General features: G+C 40.0%; 1 protein-coding gene across 1 annotated transcript in view; it reads right to left on the reverse strand.

Annotated features, from left to right (window-relative positions):
• The window catches only part of GBE1 (1,4-alpha-glucan branching enzyme 1), a gene marked incomplete in the record, with an annotated part of 419,714 nt that overhangs the window by 305,818 nt on the left and 94,830 nt on the right, over window positions 1-19,066 (reverse strand).

Raw genomic sequence — 19,066 nt, forward strand, 5'->3', positions numbered from 1 at the left:
AGTTTGCAACAATGGTTATAGTGATGTTACACATGGTTGCCAACACTGTTGCCATAGAAAGCTAAAGATACGAGCAGCTCGTATCAGTCTACCTAGCCTAAAGGGATATGAAACCCAACATTTTTTTTCCGATTCAGACAGAGCATATGATTCTAAACAACTGTCCAATGTATTTCTTTTATCAATTTTGCTTTGTCCTCTTGGTATTGTTTGTTGAAAGATCAGCAATGCTGGGATTTAGCAGCACACATCAAGTAAAGCAAATGAAGAGGCATGTATGTAAAGCCAATCAGCAGCTTGCTCCCAAGTATTGAATTGCTGCCCCTTAGCCTACCTAGATATTCTTTTCAACAAAGGATACCAAGAATACAAAGCAAATTAGATAAATGTACATTAGAAAGTTTTTTTAAATTGTATGTTCTATCTAAATCATGAGAAAAAAAATGGCTTTTATATCCGTTTAACAAAATTATACCAAGAGAATAAAAGAAAGTGCATTTAATTAAAGAAGTAAATAAGAAAGTGGTTTACAACTTCACGTTCTAGCTCTGCTGGTATTAACCTTTCATCCAGTTACCCCAGAGGAAAACGGCTGTCAACATCTCCAAACCTTTATTATTATTTCTTTGCCGATGACTAAAAAAGTTTGGATAACGTGTGGTTTTAGAACCATCATTTATTTATTTTTTGCAACTATTGAGCTACACAAGTTGAAAATGCATTTACAAACTTTAAGTAAGATCTCTTTGCATTTGTGTTTACACATTTAAATCCCAACCAGAGCTTTTTGCTATTACACTTGACACTCATTTTAGCAATAAAAGAAAATTTATGCTTACCTGATAAATTTGTTTCTTTTTAGACACGATGAGTCCACGGATTTCATCCTTACTTGTGGGATTACACCTCCTGGTCAGCAGGAGGAGGCAAAGAGCACCACAGCAGAGCTGAATATATAGCTCCTCCCTTCCCTCCCACTCCAGTCATTTGACCGAAGTTAGGAAGAGAAAGGAAGAGCCAAGGTGCAGAGGTGTCTGAAGTTTACAAAAAAACAAAAAAAAACAATAACCTGTCTCATAGAACAGGGCGGGCCGTGGACTCATCGTGTCTAAAAAAGAAACAAATTTATCAGGTAAGCATACATTTTCTTTTCTTTTTAAAGACACGATGAGTCCACGGATTTCATCCTTACTTGTGGGATACAATACCAAAGCTATTTTACACGGAAGAAAAGGGAGGGACAAGACAGGGAACCTAAACGGAAGGCACCACTGCTTGAAGAACCTTTCTCCCAAAAACACCCTCAGCTGAGGCAAAGGTATCAAATTTGTAGAATTTAGAAAAAGTGTGAAGAGAAGACCAAGTTGCAGCCTTGCAAATCTGTTCAACAGAAGCCTAATTTTTGAATGCCCATGAGGAAGCCACAGCCCTAGTGGAATGAGCCATAATTCTTTCAGGAGGCTGCTGTCCAGCAGTCTCATATGCAAAATGGATACTCCTTAACCAAAAAGAAAGGGAGGTAGCCGTAGCTTTCTGACCCCTACGCTTCCCTGAAAAAATGACAAATAAAGAAGACGATTGATGGAAGTTCTTAGTCACTTGTAAGTAAAACTTTAAAGCATGGACTACATCCAAATTGTGAAGCAGGTGTTCCTTCTGAGAAGGATTAGGAAGGAAGGAACAACAATCTCCTGATTAATGTTCTTGTCTGAAACAACTTTAGGAAGAAAACCAAGTTTAGTATGCAGCCCTTACAGCAGATCCCCTGCTCATCGTGACTTACCCCTGATGTCTGGACACTCCATGAACAAGGCAGCTAGGAGGAGCGACCGCGTGAACAAATACAGGTAGAATATGTTATACGCATCTGTACACCGAATATTACTGTCTTAAAAGAATACAGCACCTGTGAATAAAGACGCGTGTTTCCATTGCTCCTCCTATGCTATGCCTTTTAAGCACCAACCGACTCAGTAACTCTGGGGGTTCAAGTCTGAAGTAACTGGTTTTTATACCCCGGGGACTGTATAACTGCATCCATTTCTTGCATTAACGCTGCACTTATTGGATTACAAATACCTGCAAGTTTTAAATGGACTGGTTTTGGTCTATTTCCCCTGGTGCACCAGATAATTTTTTGGCCAGTACTTCATAATACTGCCTTGTGTGGGATCCACTGTATGAATGTGAATGTGTGTATTGTGCATTTGTTTAATAAATATTTACATTGTTTTTGACATACAAGCTTTTTGTAGCGCTTTTATTCAATTTTACAGTTGTACTGGATTTACCTAGACTTTTGGGAATTTCTTATTGTGAAATCCCCACTTCCTTTTCTCTGTTGTTCTCATTAGTATGCAACACCACCTTATCCGAATGAAAAATAAGATAAGGAGAAATAAATTGTAATGTCGAAAGATCAGATACTCTTCGAGCAGAAGAAATAGCACAATAGAACAAGAAATAAAACCTTCCAAGATAATAACTTAATATCTATGGAATGCATAGGTTCAAACGGAACCCCTTGAAGAACTTTAAGAGCTAAATTCAAGCTCCAAGGAGGAGCAATAGGTCTAAACACAGGCCTGATTCTAGTCAGAGCCTGACAAAAAGATTGGACATCTGGAACATCTGCCAGACGCTTGTGTAACAAAATAGATAAAGCAGAGATCTGGCCCTTCAAGGAACTCACTGACAACCCCTTCTCCAATCCTTCTTGGAGAAAAGACAAAATCCTGGGAATCCTAACCCTACTTCATGAGTAGCCCTTGGATTCACACCAATAAAGATATTTACGCCATATCTTATGGTAAATCTTCCTAATAACCGGCTTATGTGCCTGAATCAAAGTATCTATGACCGAATCAGAAAAACCTCACCTGGATAAAATTAAGCAGTCAACTGCAGAGAAACTAGATTTGGGTGATGGAAGGGACCCTGAATGAGAAGATCCTTCCTCAATGGGAGCTTCCATGGTCGCAGAGATGACATTTCCACCAGATCGGCATACCAAATCCTGCAAGGCCACACTGGAGCAATGAGGATCACTGATGCCCTCTCCTGTTTGATTCGAGCAATCACCCTGGAAGGAGCGCAAATGGGGGGAATACGTATGCTAGGCTGAAAGACCAAGGAACTGCCAAGGCATTAATCAGCTCGGCCTGGGGATCCCTGGACCCGTATCTCGGAAGCTTGGCATTCTGACGAGATGCCACGAGATCCAACTCCGGCCTGCCCCATCTGAGAATCAGGTTGGAAAATATATCCGGTTGGAGTTCCCACTATCACGGTTGAAAGGTCTGTCTGCTCAGAAAAACATAATTTATGTAAGAACTTACCTGATAAATTCATTTCTTTCATATTAGCAAGAGTCCATGAGCTAGTGACGTATGGGATATACATTCCTACCAGGAGGGGCAAAGTTTCCCAAACCTCAAAACGCCTACAAATACACCCCTCACCACACCCACAAATCAGTTTAACGAATAGCCAAGAAGTGGGGTGATAAGAAAAAAGTGCGAAAGCATAAAAAATAAGGAATTGGAATAATTGTGCTTTATACAAAAAAATCATAACCACCACAAAAAAGGGTGGGCCTCATGGACTCTTGCTAATATGAAAGAAATGAATTTATCAGGTAAGTTCTTACATAAATTATGTTTTCTTTCATGTAATTAGCAAGAGTCCATGAGCTAGTGACATATGGGATAATGACTACCCAAGATGTGGATCTTTCCACGCAAGAGTCACTAGAGAGGGAGGGATAAAATAAAGACAGCCAATTCCGCTGAAAAATAATCCACACCCAAAATAAAGTTTAAATTTTATAATGAAAAAAACTGAAAACAAAAGCAGAAGATTCAAACTGAAACAGCTGCCTGAAGTACTTTTCTACCAAAAACAGCTTCAGAAGAAGAAAACACATCAAAATGGTAGAATTTAGTAAAAGTATGCAAAGAAGACCAAGTTGCTGCTTTGCAAATCTGATCAACCGAAGCTTCATTCCTAAACGCCCAGGAAGTAGAAACTGACCTAGTAGAATGAGCTGTAATCTTTTGAGGCGGAGTTTTACCCGACTCGACATAAGCATGATGAATTAAAGATTTCAACCAAGATGCCAAAGAAATGGCAGAGGCCTTCTGACCTTTCCTAGAACCGGAAAAGATAACAAATAGACTAGAAGACTTTCGGAAATTCTTAGTAGCTTCAACATAATATTTCAAAGCTCTAACTACATCCAAAGAATGCAATGATTTCTCCTTAGAATTCTTAGGATTAGGACATAATGAAGGAACCACAATTTCTCTACTAATGTTGTTGGAATTCACAACCTTAGGTAAAAATTCAAAAGAAGTTCGCAACACCGCCTTATCCTGATGAAAAATCAGAAAAGGAGACTCACAAGAAAGAGCAGATAATTCAGAAACTCTTCTGGCAGAAGAGATGACCAAAAGGAACAAAACTTTCCAAGAAAGTAATTTAATGTCCAATGAATGCATAGGTTCAAACGGAGGAGCTTGAAGAGCCCCCAGAACCAAATTCAAACTCCAAGGAGGAGAAATTGACTTAATGACAGGTTTTATACGAACCAAAGCTTGTACAAAACAATGAATATCAGGAAGATTAGCAATCTTTCTGTGAAAAAGAACAGAAAGAGCAGAGATTTGTCCTTTCAAGGAACTTGCAGACAAACCTTTCTCCAAACCATCCTGAAGAAACTGTAAAATTCTCGGAATTCTAAAAGAATGCCAGGAAAAATTATGAGAAAGACACCAAGAAATATAAGTCTTCCAGACTCTATAATATATCTCCCTAGATACAGATTTACGAGCCTGTAACATAGTATTAATCACAGAGTCAGAGAAACCTCTTTGACTAGGAATCAAGCGTTCAATCTCCATACCTTTAAATTTAAGGATTTGAGATCCTGATGGAAAAAAGGACCTTGCGACAGAAGGTCTGGTCTTAACGGAAGAGTCCACGGTTGGCAAGAGGCCATCCGGACAAGATCCGCATACCAAAACCTGTGAGGCCATGCTGGAGCTACCAGCAGAACAAACGAGCATTCCTTCAGAATCTTGGAGATCACTCTTGGAAGAAGAACTAGAGGTGGAAAGATATAAGCAGGATGATACTTCCAAGGAAGTGACAATGCATCCACTGCTTCGGCTTGAGGATCCCTGGATCTGGACAGATACCTGGGAAGTTTCTTGTTTAGATGAGAGGCCATCAGATCTATTTCTGGAAGTCCCCACATTTGAACAATCTGAAGAAATACCTCTGGGTGAAGAGACCATTCGCCCGGATGCAACGTTTGGCGACTGATAATCTGCTTCCCAATTGTCTATACCTGGGATATGAACCGCAGAAACTAGACAGGAGCTGGATTCCGCCCAAACCAGAATTCGAGATACTTCTTTCATAGCTAGAGGACTGTGAGTCCCTCCTTGATGATTGATGTAAGCCACAGATGTGACATTGTCTGTCTGAAAACAAATGAACAATTCTCTCTTTAGAAGAGGCCAAGACTGAAGAGCTCTGAAAATTGCACGGAGTTCCAAAATATTGATCGGTAATCTCACCTCCTGAGATTCCCAAACCCTTTGTGCTGTCAGAGACCCCCACACAGCTCCCCAACCTGTAAGACTTGCATCTGTTGAAATTACAGTCCAGGTCGGAAGAACAAAAGAAGCCCCCTGAACTAAACGATGGTGATCTGTCCACCACGTCAGAGAGTGTCGTACAATCGGTTTTAAAGATATTAATTGAGATATCTTCGTGTAATCCCTGCACCATTGGTTCAGCATACAGAGCTGAAGAGGTCGCATGTGAAAACGAGCAAAGGGGATCGCGTTCGAGGCAGCAGTCATAAGACCTAGCATTTCTATGCATAAGGCTACCGAAGGGAATGATTGTGACTGAAGGTTTCGACAAGCTGATATCAATTTTAGACGTCTCTTGTCTGTCAGAGACAGAGTCATGGACACTGAATCTATCTGGAAACCCAAAAAGGTTACCCTTGTCTGAGGAATCAATGAACTTTTTAGTAAATTGATCCTCCAACCATGATCTTGCAGAAACAACACAAGTCGATTCGTATGAGATTCTGCTAAATGTGAAGACTGAGCAAGTACCAAGATATCGTCCAAATAAGGAAATACCACAATACCCTGTTCTCTGATTACAGACAGAAGGGCACCGAGAACCTTCTTGGAGCTGTTGCTAGGCCAAACGGCAGAGCCACAAACTGGTAATGCTTGTCTAGGAAAGAGAATCTCAGAAACTGATAGTGATCTGGATGAATCGGAATATGCAGATATGCATCCTGTAAAATCTATTGTAGACATATAATGCCCTTGCTGAACAAAAGGCAGGATAGTCCTTATGGTTACCATTTTGAATGTTGGTATCCTTACATAACGATTCAATATTTTTAGATCCAGAACTGGTCTGAAGGAATTCTCCTTCTTTGGTACAATGAAGAGATTTGAATAAAACCCCAGCCCCTGTTCCAGAACTGGAACTGGCATAATTACTCCAGCCAACTCTAGATCTGAAACACATTTCAGAAATGCTTGAGCCTTCGCTGGATTTACTGGGACACGGGAAAGAAAAAATCTCTTTGCAGGAGGTCTTATCTTGAAACCAATTCTGTACCCTACTGAAACAATGTTCTGAATCCAAAGATTGTGAACGGAATTGATCCAAATTTCTTTGAAAAAACGTAATCTGCCCCCTACCAACTGAGCTGGAATGAGGGCCGCACCTTCATGTGGACTTAGGAGCTGGCTTTGATTTTTTAAAAGGCTTGGATTTATTCCAGACTGGAGATGGTTTCCAAACTGATACCGCTCCTGAGGATGAAGGATCAGGCTTTTGTTCCTTGTTGTGACGAAAGGAACGAAAACGATTATTTGACCTGAATTTACCTTTAGACTTTTTATCCTGAGGTAAAAAAGCTCCTTTCCCTCCAGTAACAGTTGAGATAATAGAATCCAACTGAGAACCAAATAATTTATTACCCTGGAAAGAAAGGGAAAGCAAAGTAGACTTAGAAGACCTATCAGCATTCCAAGTTTTAAGCCATAAAGCTCTTCTAGCTAAAATAGCTAGAGACATATACCTGACATCAACTCTAATGATATCAAAGATGGCATCACAAATAAAATTATTAGCATGTTGAAGCAGAATAATAATGCTATAAGAATTATGATCTGTAACTTGTTGCGCTAAAGCTTCCAACCAAAAAGTTGAAGCTGCAGCAACATCCGCTAAAGATATAGCAGGTCTAAGAAGATTACCTGAACACAAATAAGCTTTTCTTAGAAAGGATTCAATTTTCCTATCTAAAGGATCCTTAAAGGAAGTACCATCTGCCGTAGGAATAGTAGTACGCTTAGCAAGAGTAGAGACAGCCCCATCAACCTTAGGGATTTTGTCCCAAAACTCTAATCTGTCAGATGGCACAGGATATAATTGCTTAAAACCTTTAGAAGGAGTAAATGAATTACCCAAATTATTCCATTCCCTGGAAATTACTTCAGAAATAGCACCAGGAACAGGAAAAACTTCTGGAATAACTACAGGAGATTTAAAAACCTTATCTAAACGTTTAGATTTAGTATCAAGAGGACCAGAATCCTCAATTTCTAATGCAATTAGGACTTCTTTAAGTAAAGAACGAATAAATTCCATTTTAAATAAATATGAAGCATCAACCTCTGAGACAGAATCCTCTGAACCAGAAGAACCACTATCAGAATCAGAATGATGAAGTTCATTTAAAAATTCATCTGAACAATGAGAAGTTTTAAAAGACTTTTTATGTTTACTAGAAGGAGGAATAACAGACATAGCCTTCATAATGGATTTAGAAACAAAATCTCTTATGTTATCGGGAACACTCTGAGTATTAGATGTTGACGGAACAGCAACAGGTAATGGAACTTTACTAAAGGAAATATTATCTGCATTAACAAGTTTGTCATGACATTCAATACAAACAACAGCTGGAGGAACAGCTACCAAAAGTTTACAGCAGATACACTTAGCTTTGGCAGCTCCAGCACCAGGCAGGGATTTTCCAGAAGTATCTTCTGACTTAGTTGCAACGTGGGACATCTTGCAATATGTAATAGAAAAAAACAACATATAAAGCAAAATTAATCAAATTCCTTAAATGACAGTTTCAGGAATGGGAAAAAATGCCAGTGAACAAGCTTCTAGCAACCAGAAGCAATAAATAATGAGACTTAAATAATGTGGAGACAATAGTGACGCCCATATTTTTTTTTTTTTAGCGCCAAATAAGACGCCCACATTATTTGGTGCCTAAATGCTTTTGGCGCCAAAAATGACGCCACATCCGGAATGCCGACACTTTTGGCGCAAAAGAACGTCAAAAATGATGCAACTTCCGGCGACACGTATGACGCCGGAAACAGAAAAAAATTTTGCGCCAAAAAAGTCCGCGCCAAGAATGACGCAATAAAATGAAGCATTTTCAGCCCCCGCGAGCCTAACAGCCCACAGGGAAAAAGTCAAATTTTAAGGTAAGAAAAAAATGATTGATTCAAATGCATTATCCCAAATATGAAACTGACTGTCTGAAAATAAGGAATGTTGAACATCCTGAGTCAAGGCAAATAAATGTTTGAATACATATATTTAGAACTTTATAAAAAAGTGCCCAACCATAGCTTAGAGTGTCACAGAAAATAAGACTTACTTACCCCAGGACACTCATCTACATGTTGTAGAAAGCCAAACCAGTACTGAAACGAAAATCAGTAGAGGTAATGGTATATATATATATAAGAGTATATCGTCGATCTGAAAAGGGAGGTAAGAGATGAATCTCTACGACCGATAACAGAGAACCTATGAAATAGACCCCGTAGAAGGAGATCATTGAATTCAAATAGGCAATACTCTCCTCACATCCCTCTGACATTCACTGCATGCTGAGAGGAAAACCGGGCTCCAACCTGCTGCGGAGCGCATATCAACGTAGAATCTAGCACAAACTTACTTCACCACCTCCATAGGAGGCAAAGTTTGTAAAACTGATTTGTGGGTGTGGTGAGGGGTGTATTTGTAGGCATTTTGAGGTTTGGGAAACTTTGCCCCTCCTGGTAGGAATGTATATCCCATACGTCACTAGCTCATGGACTCTTGCTAATTACATGAAAGAAATCTGCTTCCCAGTTTGCCACCCCTGGGATGTGGATCGCTGACAGATGGCAAGAGTGAGACTCCACCCACTGAATTATCTTGGCTACTTCTGTCATCGCTAAGGAACTCCTTGTTCCTCCCTGATGATTGATGTAAGCCACCGTTGTTATGTTGTCCGACTGGAATCTGATGAATTGGGCTGAAGCCAAATGAGGCAAGGCCCGAAGCGCATTGAATATCGCCCTCAGTTATAGAATGCTGATGGGAAGGAGAGACTCTGACTCCCTGAGCCCTTAACCTCTTAAGGACATATGACAGAATTTTTCCGTCATAAAACAATTGAGCAAACTGAAAGCTGTGTCCTTAAAGGGTTAAAGAGCCCCAGACTGCTCCACATCCTAAGAGGCTGGCGTCTGTTGTCACAATCACCCATGAAGGTCTGCAAAAGCATGTCCCCTGGGATAGATGCTCCAGAGACAACCACCATAGAAGAGAGTCTCTCGTCTCCTGATCCAGGGGTATTCGAGGAGACAAATCTGAATAATCTCCATTCCATTGCCGGAACATGCTTAGTTGTAGAGGCCTGAGATGAAAACGAGCAAACGGAATGATGTCCATTGCCGCCACTATCAATCCGATTACCTCCATGCACTGAGCCACTGATGGCCAAGGATTGGACTGAAGGGATCGGTATGTATTCAGAATCTTTAACTTTCTGACCTCCGTCAGAAAAATCTTCATGGATATAGAGTCAATTAGAGTCCCCAGAAATGGAACCTTTGTCTGCGGAATTGACAAACTATTTTCCAGATTTACCTTCCACCCGTGAGTTCTCAGGAAGGAAAGCACAATGTTGATATGGGAACTTGGGAGTTGATAAGATGACGCCTGAATTAGAATGTCTTCCAGATAAGGCGCCACCGCTATGCCCCGCGGTCTTAGAACCGCCCAAAAGAGACCCCAGAACCTTTGTGAAAATTCTGGGTGCTGTGGCCAGACCGAAAGGGAGAGCCACAAACTGAAAATGCTTGTCCAGAAAGGCAAACCTCAGGAACTTGCAATGATCTCTGTGGATAGGAACATGAAGATATGCATCCTTTAGATCCACTGTCGTCATAAATTGACCCTCCTGGATCAATGGAAGAATGGTATGAATAGTTTCCATCTTGAAAGATGGAACTCTGAGAAACTTGTTTAGACTCTTGAGGTCTAAAATAGGTCTGAAAGTTCCCTCTTTTTTAGGAACTACAAACAGATTTGAATAAAACCCCTGTCCCTGTTACTCTATTGGAACCGGACAGATTACTCCCATGGAAGAGAGGTCTCCTACACAACGTAAGAATGCCTCTCTTTTTATCTGGTCTGCAGATAATCTTGGAAGAAGAAACCTTCCTCTGGGGGAAGAATTTCTGAACTCCAGTTTGTATCCATGAGCCACTATTTCTAAGGCCCAGGGATCCTGAACATCTCTCACCCAAGCCTGGGTGAGAAATTAAAGTTTGCCCCCTACCAGATCTGGTCCCGGATCGGGGGCTAACCCTTCATGCTGACTTGGGAGCAGCAGCAGGTTTCTTGGATTGTTTTACCTTGTTCCACGACTGGTTGGGTCTCCAAGTAGATTTGGATTGCGAATAATTCCCTTCCTGTTTAGAGGAAGAGGAAGAGGGGGTTCCCATGAAATTTTGATATGAACGAAAATTAATCTGCCGACCCCTCTGTTTGGATTTTTTATCCTGAGGAAGGAGATGACCCTTGCCTCCCGTGATGTCGTCAATAATTTCCTTCAAGTCAGGTCCAAACAGGGTCTTCCCCTTGTAAGGAATAACCAGAAGTTTAGACTTGGATGAAACATCCGCGGACCAAGGCTTCAACCATAAGGCTTTGCGGGCTAAAATGGAAAAACCTGAACTCTTAGCAGCCAATTTAGTAATCTGCAGAGAAGCATCCATAATAAACGAATTAGCTAATTTGAGAGCCTTAATCCGATCCTGTATCTCTTCCAAAGAGGTCTCAGTTTTAAGAGACTCTTCCAGAGCATCAAACCAATAAGCAGCCACACTGGTAACCGTAAAAATGCAAGCCGCCGGTTGCAATAACAACCCCTGATGAACATTGATCCTCTTAAGAAGACCCTCTAACTTCTTGTCCATAGGGTCTTTGAAAGCACAACTATCCTCAATAGGAAAAGTAGTACGTTTGGGTCAGGTAGAAATAGCTCCCTCCACCTTAGGATCCGTCTGCCAAGAATCCCTAACGGCATCAGCTATAGGGTACATTTTCTTAAAAACGGGAGAAGAAGAGAAGGGAATACCTGGTCTCTCCCATTCCTTAGCAATAATCTCTGAAGTTCTCTTGGGAACTGGAAAAATATCAGAGTAAGAAGGAATTTCTAAGTATCTGTCCAACTTACTCAATTTCTCTGGAGGAACCACTATTGACTCACAGTCGTCCAAAGTTACCAAAACCTCCCTCAGTAAAAGGCGGAGGTGTTCTAGCTTAAACCTGAAAGAAACCACCTCTGAATCAGTCAGAGGTAAGGCACGTCCTCAGTCAGAAAGTTCACCTTTGGATAGGACCTCCATACCCTCCAACTCAGGACTCTTTGAGGGTACATCTGAGATTGCCATCATAGTATCAGAAGCTGCATTGACCACGTTGGTGACCTTCCTTTTACGCTTGCCTTGAAATATGGGAAAGGCAGATAACGCATCGGAAAGCGTAGAGGACATAACTGCAGCTATGTTCTTTAATGTGTACGCAGCAGAAACTGGAGAAGTATCTGGCTCCGCTTGAGCGGGCGTTAAGGGCTGTGACGCTTGGGGAGAAAGCTGTGGCATACTCTGTATCTCATCAGTAGAACCCTGAGAAACATCCGCTTTGGCCAATTTTTCATCAAAGAAAATTTGTTCTCTAAAGTGTAACGCCCTCTCAATGCATGAGGGACAAAAAGTAACAGGAGGTTCCATATTGGCATTCAAACACATGGAACATGTAACATTCTGGAGATCTTCCATGATAAGAAAAAGCAAGGCAAAATTTGGTCCTGGCTCCCTTAATTATAGAAGCCGTTAATTTATGCCAGAAAACTATATGTGTACAATACTAATATAAACGCTGTCTGTCAATACCTCCTGAAAAAGAACAGGATACTGTGCCTTTAAAATTTAAACGACTAACAATTTTACTGCACCAGCTAATCTGAAATACAAATTATATGCAATGCGAATAAACTAAAAGAAAAACCACCTCCTCGCCTCAACAGCTCTGCTGAGGCACCTACCTGCCCCCACGGTACACCGACCACTCCTAATCGTGTCTCAGAATGCTAAAGACCGCCTGCTTAACTATAAACGATGCGGTCTTAGCGTAACACCTGAACTGCGATGAGGCTCACTGCACACAGGATGTCGGGACTCCGGAGCAATAATCAACTGCGCGGTTTCTCCCAAGCGAGCAAAAGTTAACCCCGCCCTTCGTGGGCATCAGGCAAAACCTTCCGGCTAAGACTATAGTGAAACAAACTAATCGCCGGACAGTTAAAAATATTTTTAAACATAGCCCAGAAAAAAAAATACACAGCCTTGTACCGGAGCATTTTTTATTTTAGAGCTACGGGAAAATATATATCCCCAGCGTCTTGCCCACCGTACCAATAAACAATGGCTAGTAGGGAAGCCCTCACAGTAACAAGCCCATGTCCCCCAAAGTTACAGTCCCAGCATATTTTTTAACAGTGCCGGTTGTCATGACTCTATGAAAGCCAAATGTTCTGTGCAATGGGGTGAGCCCTTCCCAAGTCCATTTCCCCAATATCAGATAAGGAAGTGCATAGTCATTTCTGAGGTAATATATGTCCCAGAAAAAAACTAATACACTGTTCTCAATGCTGTATATTCATAACTCACTGTTATTCAGAGATCTCTGAACACACAGATAAATATTTCCTTGGATATTGCAGAGATCTCTCTGAATAACAGTGAGTTAAAAAAAACGGCTGCTAGACTCCCTCCTCCCCCCTCCCCTTCTCCCCCCTCCCCTCCTCCCCCCTCCCCTCTGCCACTGAACATCGGGTTGGTGATTGCTTCTTTCAGTTATAAACAGTGAGTGAAACAAAGACTGTGGAGATCTGTTCAGGGTACATACCATGTTGAAAACATGTTTTATAAAATAAGAAGCACTGTATTACACATATAAAATTAAACTTTGTCAATACTCATTCACTGTAATGCATTGCAGTATATGAGGACAATTTGGCTGCCTTCAATAAGTTACATGACATCAGTGAGACAAGAAGCTGCTGTGCACACGTGTCATGTGACTGCAGTGCCTGTGTGGAACGCACGTTTCAAGATGGCACCATAGATAGGAAAATACAAGCTGTGGATAAGCATAGAAAATATGAAGAGTCTTCTTGAAGAGCTTGTAGTAAGATGAATATACAGCTTTGAGAACAGTGTATTAGTTTATTTTGATTCCTCAGAAACAGTTTAAAATGTAAGCAGGTGTTTAGTGTCCCTTTAAAGCCACCAGCAGCTCTACTCTAGAGACTGACAAGGAATACGGCTACACCCTATAGTAAAATAACACTCGCTGGTACCATTTTAAAAATAATAAACTCTTGATTGAAGAATCTAACTAACACCTCACTTTACCTCTTCCTATCACTAACACAGGCAAAGAGAATGACTGGGAAGGGAGGAGCTATATACACAGCTCTGCTGTGGTGCTCTTTGCCTCCTCCTGCTGACCAGGAGGTGTAATCCCACAAATAAGGATGACATCCGTAGACTCATTGTGTCTTTAAAAAGAAAATGTATCACAATAATGAAAAACACAAAAACAAAATTTATGCTTACCTGATAAATTTATTTATTTCTTGACAGATCACCATTAATTACTGTTGGGAATATAACTCCCGGCCAGCAGAAGGAGGCAAAGAAGAGCACCACAGGAAAGCTGTTAAGTATCACTTCCCTACCCCCAAACCACAGTCATTCGACCAAGGAAAAGGAGAGAAAGGAAATAACACAAGGTGCCTGAGGTTTATATACAAAAAAAACCTGTCTGAAAAAAACAGGGAGGGCCGTGGACTCACTGTGTCAAGAAATAAATTTATCAGGTAAGCATAATTTTTTTTTCTCTTTCTAATGACACACTGAGTCCACGGATCATAATTAATTACTGTTGAGAATCAATACCCAAGCTAGAGGACACCGATGATACGGGAGGGACAAGACAGGTAACCTAAACAGAAGGTACCACAGCTAGAAGACTCTTTCAACCAAACAAACCTCAGCTGAGATAAAAGTATCAAAGTTTATAAACTTTAGAAAAAGAGAGCAAAGAAGGCCAAATCGCCATCTTACAATCCATTCTACAGAGACCTCTTACTTAAAGGCCCAAAGAGAAAAAAACACCCTGGGGAGTGAACTGTAACTCTCTAAGGAGGTAGCTGTCCAGCAGACTCATAATCCCTAAGAATGACAACACTTCTCAACCAGAGAGAAAGAGAAGTGGCAGAAGCTTTCTGGCCACTATGACTATCCAGAAAAGCAACAGACAATACAGAAGACTGACAAAGTCCTTCGTAGCCTGTAGATAAAATCTAAGGGCCCGCACAACAATTAAGTCATGCAACAGACGTTCTTTATGAGAAGAAGGATTAGGACAGGGAGAAGGAACAAAAAGTTACAGATTAAAAACTGTATGAAACTACCTTAGGAAGAAAACCAAAAAAATGGTACGAAGGACTGCCTTATGTGCCCGAAATACGAGATAAGATAAACCACACTGCAAGCTGAGAGTTTAGAACCCTCCGAGCAGAAGAAAAACTTTCCAAGATAATAACTTAATATATATGGAATGATATAGGCTCAAATGGAACCTGAAGATTTTTTTTTTCTTTTCTTTAAACTTTAAAAACAAGTATAAAGCTACAAAGGAACAATAGACTTAAACACAGTCCTGATACGGACAGGGTTTGATAAAAAGATTTTACTTCCGGCACTTCCACCAGACGCTAGAGCAGCAGAAAGGAAAAAGCCGAAACCTGACCCTTGCGGGTACTAGTGAACAAATATGATAGATACTTTCCTACTGGAGGAACTACCAAAAATACTCCAATTGGTGGTGTTATTTTAAAAAGGCAGAAAAACACTCAAAAAAGGTGGTTTTACCTCCGTAATGACCACCTATAAACTAAAAATAGTTTAGAGAAATGGGAGCTAAATGTATTTTAGAGTGCGCCTGAGATAGCTAAAAACGGTTCTCTCAGTCTAAATTTGCCTGAATTTTGAATAAGTTATGTATATCTAATGTATAATGTATATTTTCGAATGTAAATTATATTTGAAAATGAAGTGTAATTGATTACTATATAATTAATAGTTCAAATTAATCGTATAAATGACAAATATCAGGTTTTATATTAAAATAAATACATTTATTTCGTTCACTAACATTCAATATACTTCAATTATTCGGGGCAATATGCATAATATGTTCATAAAAAATAAAAAATCTCATATAAAATCTGTGTCAATCTCCTAAAAACATTAATTTTACAATAGCATAGATGATGTTGTAGGAAAAAAAAATTATTATTTTGCCCGGGGCTTTCAAAAATAAAGTAGAAAAATGAGAGAGGTACCTTAACGGTTACAAGAAAGTGTTTGTTAACTATACCGGTATAGACTTGTAGTGGAATCCTATTTGTGGTATCCTTATGAAGATTCTACGTTCTTCATTAATCCTTTGTTGAAGAGCAACCCACCAGGGGGTATTTCCCAAATCTATTTTGCTGGGTAGAGTGTAAGAAGATCTTGTCAGATGAATCGCCTTTGTTACTGTAACAGTTGTTCTTTAAACCCACCAGGGGGCAACTTCAGGTGTCACAGTAGGCTCACAGTAGAGGTGTTTTACAGACGTGCTTTGCCGGCAAAATGTAGGAAGAAAATGTCTGATAATTCTCCTTTGTTTAAGTGACCGTTGTAACTCATACCCACCAGGGGGCAACTTCAGGTGTCACAATGGGCTCTGTACTTAATCACTGTTATGTTGTTCGTCTCCCCTTGTTGTATGGGGTAGTTGGTGATTCTTTATCCAGATCTTTGCTAAACGGTGATAATCTGGGTATTCACACTGACGTAATCTTTTTCGACAAACATCAGTGCTCCCAAACTGAAATATTAGAGTGGTGCTGTATCACAGTCTTAGTTGTTGCAACAATTGTTGCTAATTCAAGTTGTGGAGCAAAATGTTGGACGCGTTTCGGCTGTCTCCTGCAGCCTTTTTCATACACAATCCTTGTGTATGAAAAAGGCTGCAGGAGACAGCCGAAACGCGTCCAACATTTTGCTCCACAACTTGAATTAGCAACAATTGTTGCAACAACTAAGACTGTGATACAGCACCACTCTAATATTTCAGTTTGGGAGCACTGATGTTTGTCGAAAAAGATTACGTCAGTGTGAATACCCAGATTATCACCGTTTAGCAAAGATCTGGATAAAGAATCACCAACTACCCCATACAACAAGGGGAGACGAACAACATAACAGTGATTAAGTACAGAGCCCATTGTGACACCTGAAGTTGCCCCCTGGTGGGTATGAGTTACAACGGTCACTTAAACAAAGGAGAATTATCAGACATTTTCTTCCTACATTTTGCCGGCAAAGCACGTCTGTAAAACACCTCTACTGTGAGCCTACTGTGACACCTGAAGTTGCCCCCTGGTGGGTTTAAAGAACAACTGTTACAGTAACAAAGGCGATTCATCTGACAAGATCTTCTTACACTCTACCCAGCAAAATAGATTTGGGAAATACCCCCTGGTGGGTTGCTCTTCAACAAAGGATTAATGAAGAACGTAGAATCTTCATAAGGATACCACAAATAGGATTCCACTACAAGTCTATACCGGTATAGTTAACAAACACTTTCTTGTAACCGTTAAGGTACCTCTCTCATTTTTCTACTTTATTTTTGAAAGCCCCGGGCAAAATAATAATTTTTTTTTCCTACAACATCATCTATGCTATTGTAAAATTAATGTTTTTAGGAGATTGACACAGATTTTATATGAGATTTTTTATTTTTTATGAACATATTATGCATATTGCCCCGAATAATTGAAGTATATTGAATGTTAGTGAACGAAATAAATGTATTTATTTTAATATAAAACCTGATATTTGTCATTTATACGATTAATTTGAACTATTAATTATATAGTAATCAATTACACTTCATTTTCAAATATAATTTACATTCGAAAATATACATTATACATTAGATATACATAACTTATTCAAAATTCAGGCAAATTTAGACTGAGAGAACCGTTTTTAGCTATCTCAGGCGCACTCTAAAATACATTTAGCTCCCCTTGCGGGTACTAACAGATAACCCCTTCTTAAGGTCTACCTGGAGAAAAACATAATTTATGTAAGAACTTACCTGATAAATTCATTTATTTCATATTGGTAAGTCCATGAGCTAGTGACGCAAGGGATATACAATCCTACCAGGAGGGGAAAAGTTTCCCAAACCTCAAAATGCCTATAAATACACCCCTCACTACACCCACAATTCAGTTTAACGAATAGCCAAGTAGTGGGGTGAAAAAATAAGGAGTAAAAAAAAGCATACAAAAAGAGGCGCTGGAAATATAATTGTGCTGTTTATACAAAAACCATAACCACCATAAAAAGGATGGGCCTCATGGACTCTTGCCAATCTGAAAGAAATTAATTAGTAAAAGTTCTTACATAAATTATGTTTTCTTTCATGTAATTGGCAAGAGTCCATGAGCTAGTGACGTATGGGATAGAAATACCCAAGATGTGGGAGACCACAGAAGAGTCACTAGAGAGGGATAAAATAAAAACAGCTATTTCCGCTGAAAAAATAAGTCTCTTATAAATTTCAAGAAAAAAACATAATTTATGCTTACCTGATAAAGTTATTTCTCTTGTGATGTATCGAGTCCACGGATTCATCCATACTTGTGGGATATTCTCCATCCTTACAGGAAGTGGCAAAGAGAGCACCCACAGCAGAGCTGTCTATATAGCTCCTCCCTTAGTTCCACCCCCCAGTCATTCGACCGAAGGCTAGGAAGAAAAAGGAGAAACTATAGGGTGCAGTGGTGACTGAAGTTTTTTAAATAAAAATATACTGCCTGTCTTAAATAAACAGGGCGGGCCGTGGACTCGATACATCACAAGAGAAATAAATTTATCAGGTAAGCATAAATTATGATTTCTCTTGTAAGATGTATCAAGTCCACGGATTCATCCATACTTGTAAGATACCAATTCCAAAGCTTTAGGACACAGATGAAGGGACAAGACAGGGACCTTAAACGGAAGGCACCACTGCTTGTAGAACCTTTCTCCCAAAAATAGCCTCCGAAGAAGCAAAAGTATCGAATTTGAAAAATTTGGAAAAAGTATGAAGCGAAGACCAAGTCGCCGCCTTACAAATCTGTTCAACAGAAGCCTCATTTTTAAAAGCCCATGTGGAAGCCACTGCTCTAGTAGAATGAGCAGTAATTCTTTCAGGAGGCTGCTGGCCAGCAGTCTCATAAGCCAAACGGATGATGCTTTTCAGCCAAAAGGAAAGAGGTAGCCGTAGTCTTTTGACCTCTCCGTTTACCAGAATAAACAACGAAGATGTTTGACGGAAATCTTTAGTTGCTTGTAAGTAGAACTTTAAAGCACGAACCACATCAAGATTGTGCAACAGACGTTCCTTCTTTGATGAAGGATTAGGACACAGTGAAGGAACAACAATCTCCTGATTGATATTACTATTAGAAACAACCTTAGGAAGAAAGAAACAGGTAAAAATATCCCAATAAAGGGATATAAAAGAGCGCTGATATTAT

This window comes from Bombina bombina, chromosome 3, assembly GCF_027579735.1.
Source record: "Bombina bombina isolate aBomBom1 chromosome 3, aBomBom1.pri, whole genome shotgun sequence".
NCBI lineage: Eukaryota > Metazoa > Chordata > Amphibia > Anura > Bombinatoridae > Bombina > Bombina bombina.